This window comes from Callorhinus ursinus, unplaced genomic scaffold (assembly GCF_003265705.2).
Source record: "Callorhinus ursinus isolate GAN/ISIS: 27379988/994484 unplaced genomic scaffold, GSC_fseal_2.0 scaffold17, whole genome shotgun sequence".
Classification (NCBI taxonomy): Eukaryota; Metazoa; Chordata; class Mammalia; order Carnivora; family Otariidae; genus Callorhinus; species Callorhinus ursinus.
The window spans coordinates 13,086,479-13,108,110 of NW_027397079.1; the positions used below are offsets into that span (position 1 = coordinate 13,086,479).

Genomic DNA, 21,632 nt, shown 5'->3' on the forward strand with positions numbered 1-21,632 from the left:
GCTACTCTCCTCTTCGATCTCCTGTTGAGTTCGTAGGTGTTCAGAACGGTTTGATCCCTATCCAGCTGAATTCCTGGGACCAGAGGAAATCCAGGTCTCCTACTCCTCCGCCATCTTGCTCCGCCCCTCCCTGATGTGCTTTTTAAAATCACGGACTGTATTCATTTATCATTAGCTTGGCCTGACAAAAGCAAACCAAATAATGACCCAGTTTGACTGCTGTCCCTTGTCTATTTTTGAGCTGGTTAAGTGTAGGTAGTTGCTGTGATTGCTGTATTTACTGTTTCACTTTTGCAGCTTTTAGTGTGACAGAAATCCAGCCCCCCAGAACCCCCCACCCCGTCATGAGCTTGATATGTAAAACTGTCCCAAACATTGGTAGTGTTGCGATAGATGAACATAACCAACAAACGCTCCATACATTGTCATGTAAGCCTAATTTAGAGTGTTGCAAATTAGCGGTTCGTGGAAGAGAGACCAGTGTGGTGAAAGTTGGATATGCAAAACTGCCGCGTGACAGGCTCCTCTGTGATGTGACACTGTTCTCTTAGTGTCTCCTAAGATCTAAGGTGGCTTTGCCTGGGTTTTGCATCTGCAGTGATCATTTAACTATGTAAGCTGGCCCAAGAGCAGCGCTGTGAGTAAGATCATGTTTTTGCATAGTATTTGTTCTGAAATATGGATTACTAATGAGCGTTCCAAACAGGACTTGTCAGAAGGGGACCACAGAGACATTTTGCTAAATCAAAGATCCATTCCTTTGCAAAAGATAGACTTATATTCCATAGTTAATGATTTGTCCCAAGATCTGACCAGGATCCTTCAAACGCACAGTTGATTTTAAATGAGAGCCATTGAAAAATACATCTCCTCGCCTAAACACTACATCCATTATAAAATCTGTACATGTGTTCTGTACAACGTATTATCTAAAAATATTGGGGAAAAATCGAGTAACTTTAAAATAAATGAAACTTCAATATTCAATTTGCTCCACATTTTTGAGCAGAATTAGTTTTGAGAATTAGTATTTTAGTTCATTTATTATTGGAAAAGACCTTACTAGCTTATTCAAGCAAGAAAATTACCCCAAAAGCTTGCAAGATTTATAATGCTTAGGGAAAAAAAAAAAGGCAATTCAAAACCTAATGAGACATTTTAGGCCTCATTTACATCTCTAACCTGACCCATTTTCTGCAAAACGTTTTTGTTGGTAATTTACATACTAAAAGCTAGTTATTTATCCATCCCTAACCAAAAAGTTGATGAGATTACTAATACCATAGTGAAGTTAACATTACCCTAAAAGCTAAATATGTCCATTTCTAGAAGGTAGACTATTGAATCATTTATTTAGCTATAATCTCCATTACGTGCTGGTGATGCATCCAAATTCTGAGAGAATGACATGAAAGCTCGAATATCGCATTGCCACACTCATTTTATTGGCAGGAATCATTCCAGGAATGCACACTTTGGAAATGAAGCACGTTAAAGTGCTCCATGTTAGACACACATGTTTCTACCCAGGAAAATAATGCAGTGAAATGCATTCTCTGAAACAATGATAAACATTTATATCCATAAACTTACTTAGTTTATAAATATATGTAGGTTTATACAAGTTTTATTACCAATATGTTTATATTTTTATCCACATACATTTCTTTTCCTATTTTATATATTTATATTAGAGTATATATTATAGATATTGTTATATGTTATATATTTTATTATTTGGTATGTAATATAGATGGTATATATAATATCACCATCTGCTGATAATTGTTACCTTAATAACTTACTCTCAAAAAGTAATGAGTTTAGAGTAACTTGGCTAATGTTCATAATGTAAGCACCTATGAAATATGAACTGTTGATAGATGTCTAATTTATGTGGACATCATTTGGGCACATATTAAGAGTTATACTTACTCCAAGACCTTCAAGACTGTCCTGAGTTGTGACTTGCTTTCCTCCTAGTTTGAACCTCCTCTCTAAGTGGTATACACCAAATTCTACCAAAACCCCGAAATTGACAAGTGCTCAATATGTCTGTGCAGTTCCTTTTCCTCACCGGCACGCATCGTAGGTCCTTTTGTAAGTTCCTGTCCTTTGAAGCAGTGTTCAGCCTGGTTTTAGTTTGTTCAGTATCTCCTGCAAACCCTCCTGCCTAGATTAGTCCAGCATTTCATGATGATCAGAGTCTGTCTGGTACAAGGAAGGACCCAAACTCTACCCTTCCAGTCGCCTTAGAAAGCCCCGAGTCTGAGGAGCCACCTGAGACAGCTGCAGGACCCACGCCTTCCTTGGACAAACACAGCTCTTTCCTATTTTATTTTACTTGGCTCCATGAGTTTCAGATTATATTTGTTTTCAGAAACTCTGTTTGCTGCTTATTCTTCCTGTTCGTGGAAGTTTTACAAGAGGATACACAATTGATTATAAGCAGGGAAAACAAACACTGGTAAATGTAATTACTAAACACTCATCTGCAAAGTACCTTGCCGTTCACCAAACCCTATTATCTTATGACATTTTGAAAATCCTGTTTTTGTTTCCTATCTTGAGGCTGTCAAGTGCTGTTGGCACTGCATCCACCATCTTCATATCTCGTACCACCATCACAGTTATGACTACCACTAAAGCTGGCTCAGGAGAAAAACCACACGAAGAGGTTGATTTCTCAACTCTTGGGAGTAGTTTGAAAACGTAGGTTCTGGTGGCCCCGTATGCTGCATACCCGTCCTCCAAAGGGCACTCTGCAACTGACTGTATTTCTGCCTGGCCCCCTGGAATATCTGTGGATAATGTATCTAGTTAAATAAACAATTGCTAATACTCAATGAATTTTTTTTGTGAAAACTTGTTATTTTGTGTAGATTTCTCCAGTACATGGTGGTAAATAACATACACCAGCTCTAGGTTTTTTTTTTTTATTACATGTTAACATCATATGGCACAGCAAAGCATTTGATGGGGGAGGGGCAGGAGAGTGTTGGGTTTTGAGGGGGGAGGGGCAAGGAGAGTCTTGGGTTTGATCTGTGAAGATAATATCATTTGAAAGCTATAGTCCTTATGCCCTCATTTCAAAGATATTTTGTGATGATCTGAAACTATTTGGACACTTTTAATATTTCCCAGAAATTAAATATATTTTAAGATTCTGTGTCTACCAACTCCTTTCCAATTATTTCTTCTAGAAATGTTGGGTAATACTTACTATGGAGTAGTAATGAATGACCCCGCCCTTGTGGCACCTAGAGTTCATAGGAGGAATCCAAACTAACAAAAAGACCACAAAACAATAGCATAGTGAGTTTCATTAGAAGGAAATGAACAGAGGGTTATAATATTCACTAACGGAGAGAGGGTTAGTATTTAGATAAGATGCTCAAGAAGATTAACTGAGCAGGAGACATTCACATCATGACTGAACGGTGAGAAGGAGCCAGCCGGGTGAATCTAAATGGGACAAGCATTCCAGGCAGAGGATGCCAGTGAAAGATCCTAATACAGTAGAGCACAGTGTAAACAGGGATTGGAAGAAGGCCCTGTGGTTGGAGTATGTTGGTGTATATTAGGGTAGTGCACACGATGAGAGTGAAGAGGTAAATGGGGAAAGACCATGACCAAGGTACCAAACACTGGGCACCATAAGGCTCCCTGAATTGGATTTACACCAACAACTATGGCCACCATCCCTACCCACTCCTCCTATCCTGGACAGTACCTGCCCCTGAATAAGTTCACTACATATAGGAACACAGTAAAGAAAATGTGTTTTCTGAGGGGAGGCTGGCTCCCAAGAGAAAGAGATGAGAAGAGTCTAGGTTAAAATGCTTTAACCTAAATGTTTTCTCAGCTCAGCGATCAGTAAGGCCCACTTCACCTTCCCTAGGGCAGAAGTTGTCTGGACTGCTATACCAGTGGAGTGCCCATAAAATGGAAGGCAACCCTAGGAGTGGTGAAGGAGCTTCACATAACAGTGGTGTTGTCTCCATCCTTCTAGAAGTAATAATCTATCATTTTTATAAAGGTACATTCTTTCTGTAAAATTGAATTTATTTCCACTGCTACCAGCATCCATAATGTGCACTATCATAAGGTGAACAGGCTATATATACCCAATACATGATCACATCAGACTTGAATACTATAACTTGAATATCCTAAGAAAATTAAATCCATTGGCAAGAACATCAGAACCACAATCTTGATGAGCCTGCTACTTAACTAAAGGCATCCATATGCTTCTGGAGTTTTATTTATATCTTAAGCGAATACTGAATACCTACAAATGCACAATTCTAGCAAATTTAGCCACTTATTTCTCTTTTCCAGGAAAAAAACTTTGAAACTCACAGAATTGTAAATATTGAAACCTAAGAATTACCAATACAAATTGATTTTATATATGTGGATTATTCATGTGCAGTCATAGTGATTTGTTGGTCTCTGTCTAAGGAATGCCCTTCTCTCTCCAGGCCAAGAGCTGTTTTCTAAGAAGTGTCGCTTCCTGAGAAGGCTGGGTGGCCGCCATTCTCCCCGGAGGCAGAGCCGGGGGGCCTGGGCACTGAGTGTGCTGACAGCCGGCCCACCTGACGGTCAGGAACAGCGTCCTGGTGGGACTACAGACAATGGTGAGTGCCCGTGTGAGGCCAGGTGCTTTGATAGCCCTGTCTCCTGGAGAAGCTTGTTTTCGGATTTTCCCATCAGTCCTGTCATTCTCTGAGACATAACGTCTAAGGAACTGCCAAACCTCTACCTTTTCTCTTCACACTTTTTTTGCACCCTGCCTATAGCCAACGTACTTCTGTAAATAAATGACATCTCGCGTTTTCTTTTCTTTTTTTTTTTTAAGATTTTATTTATTTGACAGAGAGAGACACAGTGAGAGAGGATACACAAGCAGGGGCAGTGGGAGAGGGAGAAGCAGGCTTCCCGCGGAGCAGGGAGCCCGATGCGGGACTCGATCCCAGGACCCTGGGACCATGACCTGAGCGGAAGACAGACGCTTAACGACTGAGCCCCCCAGGCGCCCAACATCTCGCGTTTTCTTTGTGCACAAGCGTGCCATGCCACTCATGCCAACTCACAAGCAGAAAGACAGACATGGGGCCATTTTGTAGGTCTTTAATCCCAACATCGCATTTCTTTCAACATCAGTTAGAAATAAGCTATTACCAAGTGTCCAGCTGCCAGGAGCTTTGAAACCCAGTAATTATTTATGAGAATTTTATAGAGAAGAGGTAGAAAACATAAAATAACTTCGGTTCATAAAACACGAAAGATAAATGTTGCCAGAAAAAAAAAATCTGTAACAAGTGTGCAGTGAGCTATGGGAATGAAAATCTGCTGTATGCTAGTGAGATCGTAAAATGGAAATCAAGGATATTTGCTGTGTTAAGGAGCAGATCCTGTGCATCTACATAAAGCGAGTTTATTTTATAAGATATATATAAATCTAATTTTTGGTGTTAGAAGATTGTTGGGCCTGCTGATGGGTATATTGTAAAGCAAAACTTTCACAAAGCTGCATATTTTGTTTTCCTTTTCTGGGTGTTGTTAGGGTCAAAGATTTTGATTTGGAATTTCCAAGTTTTTTCTAAACGGAATTATAATTTTATTATCTGCTTTATAAACAAGTATTATAAAAAGCAGAAAAGCACAGATATTTACTACTTGCTGTACCATATATCTTCTGAGCACTCCACTATTTTATGGTCTCTGGCTCTATCCAGAGAGAATAGTGGCATATGATGCAGGCAAAGATTGAGAGCGGGAATTCTATAGAACGTCTAAATGTCACAGGTGTTATTGGAATGCAAATGTACTTTTCTATACATTTTCTAGGTATTATATATAGCTAGAGTTCTACACCATATTTTTACACTTTACTTTCTGACTTTGTCACCTATTACCTTTTCCCAAGTTACTTGAAACTAAAAATACCCTCATGAAATTAAGAGCACGGATGCTTTGGCAAATAAAGACGGTGCAAGTTTTCTGCTGTCATTAGGATATAGGCTATATATCATTTTCCAATATTGCTGGTGGGTTGAACTGAACTAATTACACGCTGCGAGAAATCTTCCCGACATGGGACTCCTGTCTGTCAACATGGGATAGATTTTACTTTGGAGATAAGTGATTTGGGTAATCTAATTATTTGAAGAAGGAAGGAGGATAAAAATGAGTAATAAAATTATAGGAAAATTATATTTCAATAACAGTAGAATTAAAAGTTAGAAAACACATGTAATTAATGAAGGGGTTCATTTTATTTGGTATTTTTAACCGTAAAATCAAAGTCTTTACATTCTTTCATTGACAGAACTCATCATTAAGTTTTGCAGAAATTAAAATTAAGAAACAATCTCCTTTCAGAGCAAAGTGAGAGAATACATTATATTGAAATGTATGAACAAACCTGTCACTTATGTCATTCTTCATATTTTTAAGTCAAATTGTTCATTGAGCTACTAATTAATATATAGGAAAAATGCTGTATTTAAATGATATCCTCATTTACTTACCGATATTACTTTAATGGGTAAAAAATATATATATATGTATATGGCACTTAACACAAGCATTCTTTAAGCCCTTGAAAGTTGTGAATAGCCTGTGCTGTCTGATGATATCACCATAGCATCATTTATAGTGAAATGTGCATTTTTATAAGTACTATAAGTCATAAATACAATGGGTTCTATTCTTTATGATAGCATTTTTGGAGTTTGTTACCTGAGTAATATTCATTGCAAACACGTTCAGAGTAATTTTGCAGAAATAAAACAAGTCTTGAAGGGCTACAGCTGCTTTCTTACTAGAGACAGAAATATTTTTATTTTTTTTATTTTTATTTTTTAAAGATTTTATTTATTTATTTGACAGAGAGAGACACAGAGAGAGCAGGAACACAAGCATGGGGAATGGGAGAGGGAGAAGCAGGCTTCCCACTGAGCAGGGAGCCCGATGCGGGGCTTGATCCCAGGACCCTGGGATCATGACCTAGCCGAAGGCAGAGGTTTAAAGACTGAGCCACCCAGGCTCCCCGAGACAGAAATATTTTAAGGAGAGAAAGGCATCTGCTCCTTTTCCCCCTAATGATTTTATTGTCTTTCTGGATCATGGGAATTTGCCATGGGAAAAAGAGAGGTGTGTTGCAATTCAGAATTGCTTTGCTTATCTGGGAGCTTGAGCCTCCCATTTAGAATGTGACCTGACTTGTTCAGATGACACCAGTTTCTCATAGTCTCCTGTTATCATTTAAATTTCCGTTTATGTTTTGACAACGTTCTTCAGCAGAAAGCATAGAAAAGACAAAAGTTCACCTCTTGAATCTTCGTTTGTAAGCCCGGATGCATTATTCTAGAACTAATGATTCCATAATATGTGGTGTCACTAAGGAGAATGAAAATCTCACTTTGGCTTTGCCACTGCAATAATTTTCAGTTATAGGCTATAATTAATCTGAATAATGACAACAAAGAAACACTTAAGAAAAGTAATTTTAGTCTTTAGTTAAAGAAGTTTAATGTAAGCAACATTCTTCCACTTAGCAAATATTTATGTGCCAGGAACTTTGTTGCAAGGTGTTGGGGATCATGAAACTCACACCTATACTGTGCAATCATTACAAGTTTTTCTGAGCAATATACACAATAAAACACAAAATTTTGTCTCGGTTTACATGTAACAGGCAGAGCTGCCATTGTCATGGAAGGGAAGAGGGGGCACAGTGGGGATTGGCTGTTAGAGTAGACTTGAAGCTTAAGGTAGCAATGTAGGGAAGAACAATGTAGGCAGCAGAAAGGACAGGTACGAGATTCCTGAGTGGGGGCACTGCCTGGTACACATGTTGAACGGAACAGCGTCTGCTATGTTTGGAGCATACAAAGCAGAGAGGACAGTAGAGATCATACTGCTTCAGTGAGTGAAGGCCAGGTCACACAGGACCTTGTAGACCCTATTAAAGAAATTTATCTTTTGTCTAAGTGCAATGAGAAACCATTGGGGAACTTTATGCAGGGAAGTGGTGAGGTTAGATTTCTATTAAAAATCATCACTCTGGGGCTCCTGGGTGGCTCAGTTGTTAAGTGTCTGCCTTAGGCTGGGGTCATGATCCCAGGGACCTGGGATCGAGCTCTGAGTAGGGCCCCCTGCTCAGTGGGGAGCCTTCTTCCCCCTCTCCCTCTGCTGCTCCCCCTGCTTGTGTGCAATCTCTCTCTCTCTCTCTGTGTCAAATAAATAAATATTTTTAAAAAATATAACTCTGGAGGCACCTGGGTGGCTCAGGTGGTTAAGCATCCAAATCCTGACTTCAGCTCGGGTCATGACCTCAGGGTCATGAGATTGAGCCTCGCATGGGGATTTGCACTGGACATGGAGCCTGCTCAAGATTCTCTCTCCCTTTGCCCCTCCCTTGCCCACTCACTGTCTCATTGTCTCCCTCTCTCTCTCTCTAAAAAAGAAAAAAAAAAAAAACATCACTCTGATTTATGTGTGGAGAGAACAGACATAGAAAGGAGAAGATATGGGAAGACCAATTTGGCAGATTTTACACCAGTTTAGGAAGGAAAAAGGGTGAAGGTAGAAGGGTCTGGTTGAAGATGGAGGCAAGCACATGGATTTCACGCTGGTTAAAAAAGAGAATGCACTGGATGGGTTAGAGATGAGAAGAGAAGAGCCAAAATGACTCACATGTTTCTGGCTAGAGAAACATGATGGTCTTTTTAAATTTCTGTTATGTTTGGTTTGAAGTGGCTACAAAATATCGAAAATGGTTAGAATATCTGTGGTTCTGGAATGCAGAGATCTGGACAAAGGTTTAAATTTGGAGTCATCAGCTTTTACATGGTAATTGAAATCATGATAGAGAATGAGATTGTTTGGAGAGAGGTCAGAAGGAAATAAAAAGAAAGTCCTAAACAGAAAGAACCTGAAGTTCTCCAGACTTTAATGATTGGGTAGAGAAGGAGCAATTGAGAAAGGAGACTGAGAAGAAACTGAGAAGTAAGGCACACATACAAAGTGAGATTGTTTTAGGAACCAAGGGAAGAAGCGAGTGTTTTAACAAAGCGCTAAAAGGTCAGTAAGATGAGAATTATGAAGTGTCTCCTTGAACTAAACAATAAGAATATCATGAGTGGCCTTAGCAACAGAGCATTGATAGAGCAGTGACCCAAAATCCAAATGAAAGAACATTGTTATATGAATGATAGAGGAAGAAATAAGATCAACAAATGCAGAAAACTCTTATCGAATTTGGCCATGAGACTGAGAACATAAACAGGAATGCATAAGGGGAAAGATGTGACATGAACAGAGGAGTTTTTTTTTTTTTTTAATGGTAGCATAAAGTTCTGGAGAAAATTGGCAGAGACAGGGTGCAGCAATCCGATGTAGAAGATGGTCTTAAAAAGGAAAAGGAGGATCTCTTGCATGATATCACAAGAGAGAGAGGAAAGGGTGGATGCTAATGCTAAAAGATTGTGTTGGTTTGATGACAGGAAATTAAAGTCTTTGCTGTAGGAAGCTTGATCATGTTAAAAATAATGGGCAACGCTAGAATCATGGAGTAGAGGGGAGTAAGGAGTGTTTGCAATAGTCATAATTTTGACTGGAGAAGAATAACAACTAGAGAAATGCAGCAGAAGGGCTCAGTATTGCTGAGACATTGAGGTTGGTGACTATGACTTTTCAGAGAACTCCAGGATTTTCTCCAGCTCTCAAGCAGGAAAACTCATGGTGGTATTAATCCAGGATGGAATTTTCCAAGTAGGGTGGAAAGAACAAGATAGCATGAGACTGCCAGATGATGGTAAGAGAATAATTAATTTGCAGGGCCACTGACACCAAGCAGCATAGAAAATGAAACAAAGACCAGAAAACCAGGTGTAATGATACTGATGGAGTCACATAAAAGATTGAGTGAAAGTAAATGAGCCAACAGGACAGAGGGAGAGAAGTTTGTGGTGAGACAGAAGGATTTTTGATTTAACTTTTCGGAGTTTCCAGTATAGATATCCTATTTTGTGACACTGAGAGTGGGTGGCTGAGGTGGAGCGGATTAGAAGGTCACTGAAAATGTGAATACCAAGAGACTGAGAGGCCAGATCATGCTATCCAGTGATGACAGGGATCTGGATGTGGAGAGCCAGTTGCCCAAATCTTAAATTAATGAAGAACCTTATCTAGAGTTTTAGCTGTCCACAGCAGCAAGAAGAGATTAAGGGAGGCATGACTAGGTAAGCGTAGACTCCAAGAGTAGTTTTCCCTCAAGACAATGAAGGGATGATGCCCTGTAAATGCTGTGGATCAAAGAGCAGAATACTCATCTTTCATAAATAGTACCATCCCATCTTTATTCCATACGTAACTGTCTGTGTTACATTGTTTGAGAGGAAAACAGCACTCGTTAGTCCAAACGCCTACGCCATTAGTCCCATAGTGATGCCTCCATATTTTATGAGAGTGAGGTCCTTCACCAGCTCCCCCTGGCCAACACAGGAATGTTCCAAGTCTTAGAAGAATTTCACAAGAGGTTCTTTTAGCACAGTGATCAGAGGATGCTAGGTTTGAAATGAGGCTCTGCCTCTTTGCTACTTTCTAGCTGGCAATTATAGGTATGCTAGTGAACATCTCTGCACCACAAATTCCTAATGTGTGAGATGGGAATAAAAGTAATAAGCGCTGGGGTGCCTGGGTGGTGCGGATAGTTGAGCATCCAACTCTTGGTTTCGGCTCAGATTGTGATCTCAGGGTCATGGGATTGGGCGCCACATTGGGCTCCATGCTCAGTGCAGAGTCTGCTTGCAAATCTCTCTCTCTCTCTCTCTCTCTCTCTCTGCCCCCTCACACTTGTGCTCTCTCTCTCTCTCTCTGAAATGAATAAATAAATCTTTAAAAAATAATAATAATAATTGCCAATGTGGGATTGTGAAGATTGATGGAAGTAATGTATATGAAACCTGGCATTACTTGTCACATACAAAGTAGTTAATAAGTAGATACTAACAGCATTATTATTATTATCATTAATCTGTCATACATCCCATTTACTAATACTTAAGCTCTAATAATTTAAAAAGGCTTCTTGGACTAAAACGTGCTCTTTCCTGCCTCCACGACATTACCCATTTTGAAATACTCCCAGAGGTGCCCCTTTACTCGACATCTCACTAGCACATTCATCTTAATCTGGTGCAAGCCCCAAATTTCTATTTCTTCCACCCCAAAATGTATTCTGTCATCAACCTCTAGTGAACAGCTCATCTTATGTAATAAATCATGTGTCCCCAGTATCTGAAACGAAACTTGGATCAAAGTAGGTGCTAAACAGTGTTTTAATTTAAAATACAAAAGGGAACTTATGATAGGTTACTAAAAGATGTGTTGTTTAATTTTCTTCTAGAAGTAGTACCAGGCTTAGAAAGCAGGTGCAGGAGAGAGGCAGCCTGATAAACTGAGTGAGGAAAGTGAGGATTCTTTTCTCCATCCATTTGAAATACTGTTTTTTTTTTTTTTTTTTTTTTTGGTGCAGCTGACTAGGAGAATAGAAAATTATGAGTTATAATAATCCATCTTAGAAATGATGAAAATTCTGCCATTCCTGCCATCATGCCTGCTGAGCAGGGTCTTAATCTGGCAATATTTTAAATATGATAGAAAGATGTTTGAGTAACATTCTTCAAATGTTTATAAAACATTAACACCTATAGAAACATATCTAAAAGACCTAGGATACAGGCGCCTGGGTGGCTCAGTTGGTTGAGCGACTGCCTTCGGCTCGGATCGTGATCCTGGAGTCCCGGGATCGAGTTCCACATTGGGCTCCCTGCTCGGCAGGGAGTCTGCTTCTCCCTCTGACCCTCTCCCCTCTCATGCTCTCTCTCTATCTCATTCTCTCTCTCAAATAAATAAATAAAATCTTTAAAAGACCTAGTATTTCAAGGTGTAATAATTGAGTTATTATTTAAATGAATCACTTTTTAAGATATCATGCCCAACATGAAAGCAATCATGTGAGTAAAACTTCAATTTTTAAAAAATTATAATTAATTAAGTAATACCAGGTTGCTTACATATCAGCTTACATATTGATGATATTGGGGCTAATCTGACGGAACAAAACATCAACTGCAAAGAGGTATAATTAGCTTCATCTCTCAATATCTATTTGTTTCAATTTTTTAAAAAGTTAACGGAAGAAAAGCTTACAAGCCTGAAAGGTGTGGTTTCAACTTAATTTTTCATATTACTGTCAAGGTTGTCCTCTAACGAGCATTTCTCTGCTGAAAAATCTTATGAACCCTACTTATAACATATCTCATTTAATCGTCATTCACTAACCGTTGTCCCCATTTTCACATTAAAAAAAAATGATACTAAAAAACGATTGACTCAGTAGAAAGCACAACTATTAAGTGACAGAGCTGGAGTCTGGATTCTGTCAGATGCCAAAGCCAGTATTCTGATCACTGACGTATGAACCCTCAATTTATCCTTGGATTGTCTAAAGAGCCTTGGACTATTAACCTATTCATTTCAAGTTCTTAGCCAATTTGTTCTGATCTTGACATAACACAGATAAGGCAGTTAAGAGTTTAAAACCAAGGAATGAACAAATGGTTTATGGAGTCTTAGAAAATGCAGCAGAACTGCTAGAACAAATTTTGTCAAAATTTGTCATTTTCTCTCAAGAATTTTTAGACTGACAAAGCAGGAGTCGGCATTCTAAGCTAATATAACAAAGCTCCTGTCATAATAAACTTAGTAGCAAGATGCTGAAAGGAGAGCTAGATGACAGAACAGATAGGTCATACTTGTGCTGAACATTTGTATTACCAAATAATGAGATTGACAAATGAAGGTTATGGATATGGTTATGGAAATTATAGACTAAAAGTGGGGTTTTCCATGTGTAAAACATTTAAAATTTTCTATTTAAAATATTTTATTTTTTTAAGATTTTATTTATTTATTTGAGAGAGAGAGAGAGAGAGAAGAAGCAGGTGGAGGGACAGAGGGAGAGAGAGAGAGAGAGAAGCAGACTCCCCACTGAGCAGGGAGCCCGATGTGGGGCTCCATCCCAGGACCCTGGAATCATGACCTGAGCCAAAGGCAGATGCCTAACCTACTGAGCCACCCAGACACCCCTAGGGACTTTTAAGTTTACACAACAGATTAAAAGATTTTAATTACAAGACTACATTCTCTGAATAATTAAGAAATTTGATTTAGAATTGTCCATAGACTGGTGTAGACGTTTTGAACAGAAAGAATATGAGCTCTCTATGGCTCATCTCTTACACTGGGGTAATTTATTTGTGGTTTGAACATTTAGTAGACAAATGATTTCCCAACTAACAGGTAACAGTATGGGAATATTCTTCCTCTAGAGAAAGTCTTTAAAAGTATTAGAGTTCCTCATGAACTTAATTGATGATAAAACAAGACACAAGAGAAAGTGAATCAAACCCAATAGGGAGAGTTTATTCAAAGTTTGCATTTTATAACAGAAGATGATTTTAAAATAGTGATCATGGCATTTCAGAATGACTTCTATTCGTTTTTAATTTCTTAATATTGAATAGCATATAGAAAAGTAAATGTCAGTGGACTCTATAGGAGATTAAACTCAGTGAAGTAATAATCCTGTTGGTAAGCAGCTTATTATGAAAGATACAAATCAAAAGAAGGCAGAGCAAAGAGAGATATCAATATGTTTTCCTCAAGTTTAGAATTATTATTTATTTTAGAAGTTTGAGTCAATTTCATTATTCTGTCTCCTTCTTGGTAGTCAATTTATTGTTTAGGGCTCTCTCGATTAAACCCTGTCACTTCAGGGGAAGTTCAAGAGAATCGTGCATTATTGATATTACAGAAACAGTTGTTACTGATCAATACATTTTGAACCACATATGGGTATATCTATAAGGACATAATTCATCAAAAACAGGCTTACTGGGGTTCTTCATGCTATTTTAATTGATTTTCCCTTTGTAGGAAGACATGGTAGGTACTCTATATGTGACATAGAGTTATATTCAAAATAAAAAAGTCAGTTGCTCAAAAAATGCTCAGAAAGAAAAAATCAAGTGTAAGGATTTTAAAGGTGAAATAAAATTGAATTTAAGTTACTATTCTCACATTTTAATATCCTGTGCAGAAAATATAATTGAATGACTTACATTTTTTTAAAAAGATTACACATAAGGAATACCAAATTCAAAGTGTGAATTCCATTCTTGACTTACTGTGTGAAATGGAGGTAGAACATTACTTTTATTTAGTTTTCTTATTGCCACTGCATAGCTTTCTTTTAAATTTAAAATTAAGTATAAGCATACATTTCTTTATGCTGTGTGTTTTCTACATATTTGTCTGTTAGGGAAATTTTTAAAAGAACGATTGGAATTCACATTGTAGAGTCTCCTAAATGAACCCCCGTGTACAGCAAATAATTGATTTATTAAGAGAATAATAACCTTCTAATCTTGCAAATATCTACATTCTCATATATAATGTTAGCTTAAAATCAAGATGCCATATTATTTTCAGTATTCACAGAGAATCTGAAACGAGAACTAAAGGAAAGGGGCATATCTTAAATTGTTTTACGAGATAGGAAATTACTGCTCAGCAGAAGTAGTACGAAAGAACTGATCTATAAGTGAGGTTTATTCACTTTTTAAAAAGTGACTTTGTTTTCTGAAATCCAGATATTTTAGGCCACATTCTGCATTTTAACCCCAGTATCTGCCCAAATAGTCCATTATTCTAATTTTTTCACTGAAGGTGCAATCCACCATCCTTGTAAACTGCCTGAGGTGACATATCTTCCAGGATTGCCATAAAGAAGTTCTATTTGTGAAGAAACTAGAGATGTATACACAGCTACATGTGACAACTGACTCAAATAGCCAGGGAATGTCCAACCTGCCACTTCATAGGTTCTCTCTCTCCTGGTCCAGCCTTCATTTAGGGTTCCACTGATCACCCGCTCTCCCCCACTCATTCCTCCCAATACCTCTTCAATCCTAACCATCTGATGCATTGCTCTAGTGTATTATTTTCCATAAAATTTTCTCCTGGTCATATGTATTGGTAATTCGTTACTTTTTATTACTGAGCAGTATTTCACTGAATGATTATATTGATTTGATTCACCAATGGAGGGACATTTAAATTGTTTTTTTGGTTTTTTTGTTTTGTTTTGTTTTGGTTTTTGTTTTTGGGTTTTTTTTGGGGGGTGTTAGGTTTGAATAAAGATACTACTACTACTTTAGAACAACTGTTTGCATGGACATACTTTTCTATTTCCCTTTGGTAACTATTTTGAAAGTGGGATTTCTGTGTAAAATATATTACTTTTTTATATATATATTTATATATATATATTACTTTTTTATATATATTTATATATATATTACTTTTTTTAAGATTTTATGTATTTATTTGAGAGAGAGAGAATGAGAGATAGAGAGCACAAGAGGGAAGAGGGTCAGAGAGAGAAGCAGACTCCCCGCCGAGCAGGGAGCCCAACATGGGACTCGATCCCAGGACTCCAGGATCATGACCTGAGCCGAAGGCAGTCGCTTAACCAACTGAGCCACCCAGGCGCCCTGTATTATTTACTTTTAAGACATTAACAAATGATTTTCCAAAGTGCTCATAGCATAATTACATTTGCATGATCAATATGTGAGACTTTGATTTGTACCATATTTCCACCAAAACTTGGTCTTGTCAGTCCTTTTAATTTAGGTCATTGTAGGGGTTATGTGGTGGTATTTCACTGAGGTTTTAATTTGCATATCTGGCTAGTGACATTGGATATTTGTAAGTGCTTATTGGTTGCTGGGATGTCTTCTTTTTAAAAAAATGTTTTAAGGATTTATTTATTTATTTGAGAGAGAAAGAGAAAGAGAAAAGAGTGGGAGCAAGGGGCAGAGGACAAGGGAGAAACTTAAGCGGACTCTGTGCTGAGCGCAGAGCTTGACATGGTGCTCAGTCTCACGATCCTGAGATCACGACCTGAGCCGAAACCAAGAGTCCAGTGCTTAACCAACTGAGACACCCAGGCACTCCTGAGATATCTTCTTTTGTAAAATAACTATCTCTTCAAATATTTTGTCCATTGAAAAATATAGTTATTTATCTTATTATTGGGAACTTTGTGTGTTCTGAATAAATCTTTTATCAGATACATGTTCTGCAAATATTTTTTTCCCCAGTGCATGACTTGCCTTTTCATTTTCTTAATAGTGTCTTTGAAGAGCACAGGTTTTAAATTTTAAGTAGCGTTTATCTGTTTTTTTTTTTTTATAATTTGGGCTTTTGGTATCATATTTAGGAAATCTTTGTCTAATCTAAAGTTATAGGCGTCTTCACTTATGTTTTCATTTGGAAGCTACCTAATTTTGGTTTTTATATTCAGATTTCTGATTTATTTCTGCTTTTACATATGGACGTCCAATTGTTCCTGCACCATGTACTCAAAAGTCATCTTTTCCTCACTTAATTACCTGGAACTCTGCCAAAAACCAATTGCCTCCATAAGAATGGGTCTATGTATAGACGATCCTGTTCTATCAGTCTTTATACCAATAGCACATATTGTCGTACTTTATAGGAAGTCTTAGAAATCACGTATACAAATCCTCCAACTTTGTTTTCCTTTTTGAAAATTTATTTTAGCTACTGTACTTCCCTTACGTTGCCATATATTACATTACAGACTTTTAAACTCAAAAACCTATTTGAATTTTGATTGGTTGGAATTACATTGAAAATATAAATCAATCTTGGGAGAATTGAGCCCTTAGTAAGATTAAGTCTCTTCTGCTCCCTTATTTGGGTCTTGTATTCAGCATTATTTTGTAGTTTTCAGTATAAAGATCTTAGACATTTTTTTATTTATCTCTGCATATTTTATGATATCGATACTATTTTAAGTGACATTTATTGTAAAGTTTTATTTTCCAGTTGTTTGTTGCTTTTACCTAGAAATACAGTTGGTATTTGTATAGTGATACTCTATTCTGTGACATTGCAAAACTCATTTATTAGTCTTAGGAATTATTTTGTATAGTCCATAGTACAATTGAATAATCATTTCATCTGTAAATAAAAGCAGTTTTATTTATCGCTTCCAATTTATGATCTCCAGTACACATCTGAAAAGAGATGGAGAAGGTAGACAACAATGCCTGATCTTAGGGATAAAATATTCGGGCTTCTACCTGTAATATGATTTATCTGTAGGTTTGTCATAAACAACATATATCTGGGTGTTCCTTTTTTATATAGTCTGGCAATCTCTGGCTTTTAACTGGCGTCTACTCTTATTTATATATTTATAGTTTAGGAAATATATATTTGATGTCATTATTGAAAGGATTTGGTGAAAAATTCCCAATTTGCTTTATTTTTCCATCTGACCATATGTTGTTTTCATCTTTTTTCCTGCCTTAATTTAGATTTAAGGAGTATTTTTAGTGTTCCATTTTATCTCTACCGTAGGTTTATTAGCTAGCTATAGTTCTTTGTTTCTTTGTTTTTTAAGTGGTTGCTCCAGGGCTTACAGTATACACCTTTAAATTATCACAGACAGCTTTTTGGCACATTCTACCACTTCTCCTATCCTGTGACAGACTTGCAACACTGTACCTTCATTTCCTCTCTCATAGTCTTAGTTATTTTTTGTGCTAATGCTATCATAGGTTTTACTTTGATGTGTTATAACCTCCACAATACACCATTACAGTGTTTCATTTTAAAGGGTTAACTATCTTCTAAAGAGATTAAAATAAAGAAAAATAATTGCTCTTTACCCAAATACCATTTCCGTAGTTCTTCTTCTATCTTTGAACATCCAAATTTATCTTTTACCATTTTCCTTTTGTTTGATAAGCATCCTTTACTATAATTTGCAGTGCATATCTGCTGATGATGAATTCTCTCAGATTTTGCTTATCTGGCAAAGGTTCTATTTTATCAATGTTTGAAAAATGTTCTCACTAAATATAGAACTCATTGTTGACTTTTTTCTTCTAACTTAAGAATATTGCTCCTCTTTTGACTATCATTACATTTCTATTAAAATCATTGCTATGACAGTCTATTGCCATTCTTCCTCTATACCTGATGTATCTTTTTTTTCCTCTGGCTACTTTTAAGCTTTTTTTTTTTTTTTTAATCATTGTTATGAGCAATTTGGTTATGCTGCCTCTTGGTGCAGTCTTATTTGCATTTATTCTGTTTGAAATTTATTGTCCTTCATTGGTTTGAGGGATTATGGCTTCCTTCAGATTTGGAAAAATGTTAGCCATAATTTCTTCACTTTTTTGTGTGTCCAGCACGTTCTTTTCTAGAACTCTCTTACTCTTATGTAAAATAGTGTAATGTTTATCCTCAGGTTACTGGTGCTGTGTTGATTTTTTTTCCCCCCTCTGTCTTTTTTCTCCACTCTATTTTGGATTATTTCTATGGCTATGTTTTTAGGGTCAGTCATCTTTTTCTATTAAAGTGTATTATTTTTCTATTAAACTTATCCAGTTTACTTTTCACTTCAGATATTTTCTCTTTGGAAGTTCCATTTCAATTCCTTTTTCGTGATTTTCCCATTTCTCCTCATTGTATTTGTGTTTTTCTCAACATTCTTAAGTTTATGGAGCATTTTTATAGTGATTGCTTTAATGCTCATTCCTGCTAATGTCATCTTCCCTCATCTGAATTTGTTCATTCCATTGCCGGATTTCTCTCCTAGTTATGACTTAGACTTTGCTGGTTTTTTGCGTGTCTACTAATTTTGGACTGGATGATAGACCTTTTTCCATTTTCAGAATCTGGATCTTGTTTTATTCCTTTACAACGAAAGTGTTGGATCTTGTTTAAACGTGCAATTTTTAAGTTACTTGGATTTAGTTTGATCCTTTCTATATTTCCTTTTAAGATTCGTTAGAGAGGGTCCAGAGCAACGTTAGGACTAATGATGATGGTGACATAAGCTCATCTTAAACCTAAGTAATGTCTGGGAATTTCCTGTGGTAGTACTGCTTTTTTCCAGCGGTTCTTCGTCCAGCTGTGGGCAATTTCTTCTTAGGCACAGACAGATGAAAGATTCAAGGGAGTGGGACCAATCTACAGATCTCCAGAGTCCTCTCCAACACTCTGCCCTGTGTGTTATAGCTGCCTTGGACTCTCTAAACTCAGTTCTGTATCTCCCTACTCAGTGAGATGGCTGGGCTCTTTTTGGATTTCTCCTTCTGTGCTGTGGCTTGCAAACTGCCTCCAGGCAGTAAATTGGGACAGTCTTGAGACTCACCTCATTATTTGTCTCAGGGATCAGAATCCTATGCCTCAAAAAAAAAAAAAAAAAAAAAAAAGAATCCTATGCCTCCCATTATGCAGTGTCTGAAAACTGTTGTTTCAACCATTGCGTTCAGTTTTATCATTAAGATGGGGTGCTATGTCTGGTTCATATTACTCAAATATTCTCAGAAGCAGAAAGTTTTCCTTTCTTCTTCATTTTTTTTCTTTTCCTTATTCTTTTTGTTTTCTTTTTTTGTTTGTTTTGTTTTGAGACATATTTCCATGCATCATTCTTACCAGGAAACTACCACTGACCCCATTTTTCAACCTGAGTCAACTTCCTCCTGAGCACATCTCTATTCACAGTGATCCCATTAATTATGACACTTACTTTCCTTTGCATCCTGAGTGTTGGCTTCCTTCTCTGCCTCACAAAATGGTCACCTTTGAGTATAGGGACTGGATCTTATTCATTTCTATGTCCTCAGTGCAAACGCTTCACCTGTTTTGGATTAAATCAAACAAATTTACTACTCCATAACAAACAAACAGCTTGAATTATTCTGCCTTGTTCACATATTACATACATATCTCCCCTTGGTTTTCAAGACTATCCATAATATGGACTAATCCACTACCATGATCTACAAGAGCCTCATGACTTAGCAATGCTGAAGGGCCCAACATTTATAAAAAACTACACAACCCACTTGCCCCTAGCCTTTTCCTTATGCTATTTCTTCTGAGTAGAATCTCATCCACCAACCCTACCTATAAAAACGCTGTCCTTGTTTTAACATACCCATCAAATTCTACATCTTACTTGATGCTTTTTCTGGTTGACCACCATTTTTAACTCCTTAGCAGTTTATTCATACTTGTCATGCTTCCGATTTTATCTTTCCTGCTCAGTCCTGTTCTATTCCATAGTATTTTATGTGTTTCCTACTTAAGACTGTTTCATATTCAATAACATTATTCTGTGTCTACATTAATCTCAACCCACAACCCAGCCTAATCTTCCTATCCTCATTCAACTAGATTTCTTTTTTCTTTTTAGAATAGAAGCAATGAATTCCTTTTCTTTTAGAGCTGTACTAAAAATAGTGGGCATTCAAGAATTATTTGTTTAATCCAAAATGGAAATAACAAAAGATTTTGGTTGTTGTAATGGTCAGTAGCAAATATTTTAATCGAACAGCTTTATGAGATATAATTTATGTAGAAAATTCACCTTTCAAAGGTGTACATTTCAGTACTTTTTACTATGTTCACAGAGTTGTGCAACTATCATCTCTATCTAATTTAACAACAGCCCCCCCCCCAAAAAAAACCACCATGCTTATTAGCAGTGGCTCTTTTACTTTCCTCCCCCTAGTGCCCAGGGGACTTTCTATCTGCTTTCTGAATCTACTTTCTGTCTGTGGATTTGCCTATTTTGTACAGTTCATATAAAGGGAATCACAGAATATGTGACGTTTTGTGACTGGCTTCTTTCACTTAGCATCATATTTTCAAGGTTTATCCATGTTTTAGCACATATTCATTCTTAATCCTTGTTATGGCTAAATAATACCCATTGTATGAATATACCTCGTTTTGTTTATTCATCCATAAAGTGATGAACGTTTGGATTGTTTAGACTTTTTGGCCACTGTGAATGTTGTGTAGAAGTTTTTTGTATGAACATGTTTTCATTTCTCTGAAGTATGTGCCTGCGCGTAGACCTGCTGGATCATGAGGCAACTCATTGTTTAACATTTTAAAAACTATCAAAGTTTTTTAAAAGTAGTTGTGTGATTTTACCATGCACCAGTGATGTACAAGCATTCCAGTTTCTTCACATTTTCACCAACGCTTGTTATCATTTACCTTTTTTATTGTAGCAAATTCTAGTGGCTTTGCAATGGGATCTAATTGTTGGTTTGATTTACATTTCCCTTATGACTATTTAAATTGAGTACTTTCTCACGTGCTTATTGGCTAACTACATATCTCCTTTTGAGAAAAATCTATTCACACTCTTTACCCAATTTTTAATTTATTTTTTGTCTCTTTGTTATTGATTTGTAAGAGCTGTTATATATGCTGGATAAAATTCCCTTGTCAGATTTATGATTTGCAAGATTTTTTATCATTCTCTGGGTTGTCTCTTCACTGTCTTGATGGTTTTCTTTGAAGTAGAAATATTTTTAAGTTTTAAACATTCCAATTAATGTATTCTGTCACTTGGATTTTTGGTATCATAGCTAAGAAACTACTGTCTGACCCAAGCAAAATTTCTCCCATGTTTTCTTCTAAAAATT

General features: G+C 36.9%; 1 protein-coding gene across 1 annotated transcript in view; it reads left to right on the forward strand.

Moving 5' to 3' along the window:
* The window catches only part of TENM3 (teneurin transmembrane protein 3), a 1,496,942-nt gene that overhangs the window by 235,447 nt on the left and 1,239,863 nt on the right, over positions 1-21,632 (forward strand). The window contains exon 2 of the mRNA XM_073902279.1: positions 4,488-4,643. The gene's annotated coding sequence lies outside the window, so the exon portion shown is untranslated. The remainder of the gene's footprint in view (positions 1-4,487; positions 4,644-21,632) is intronic.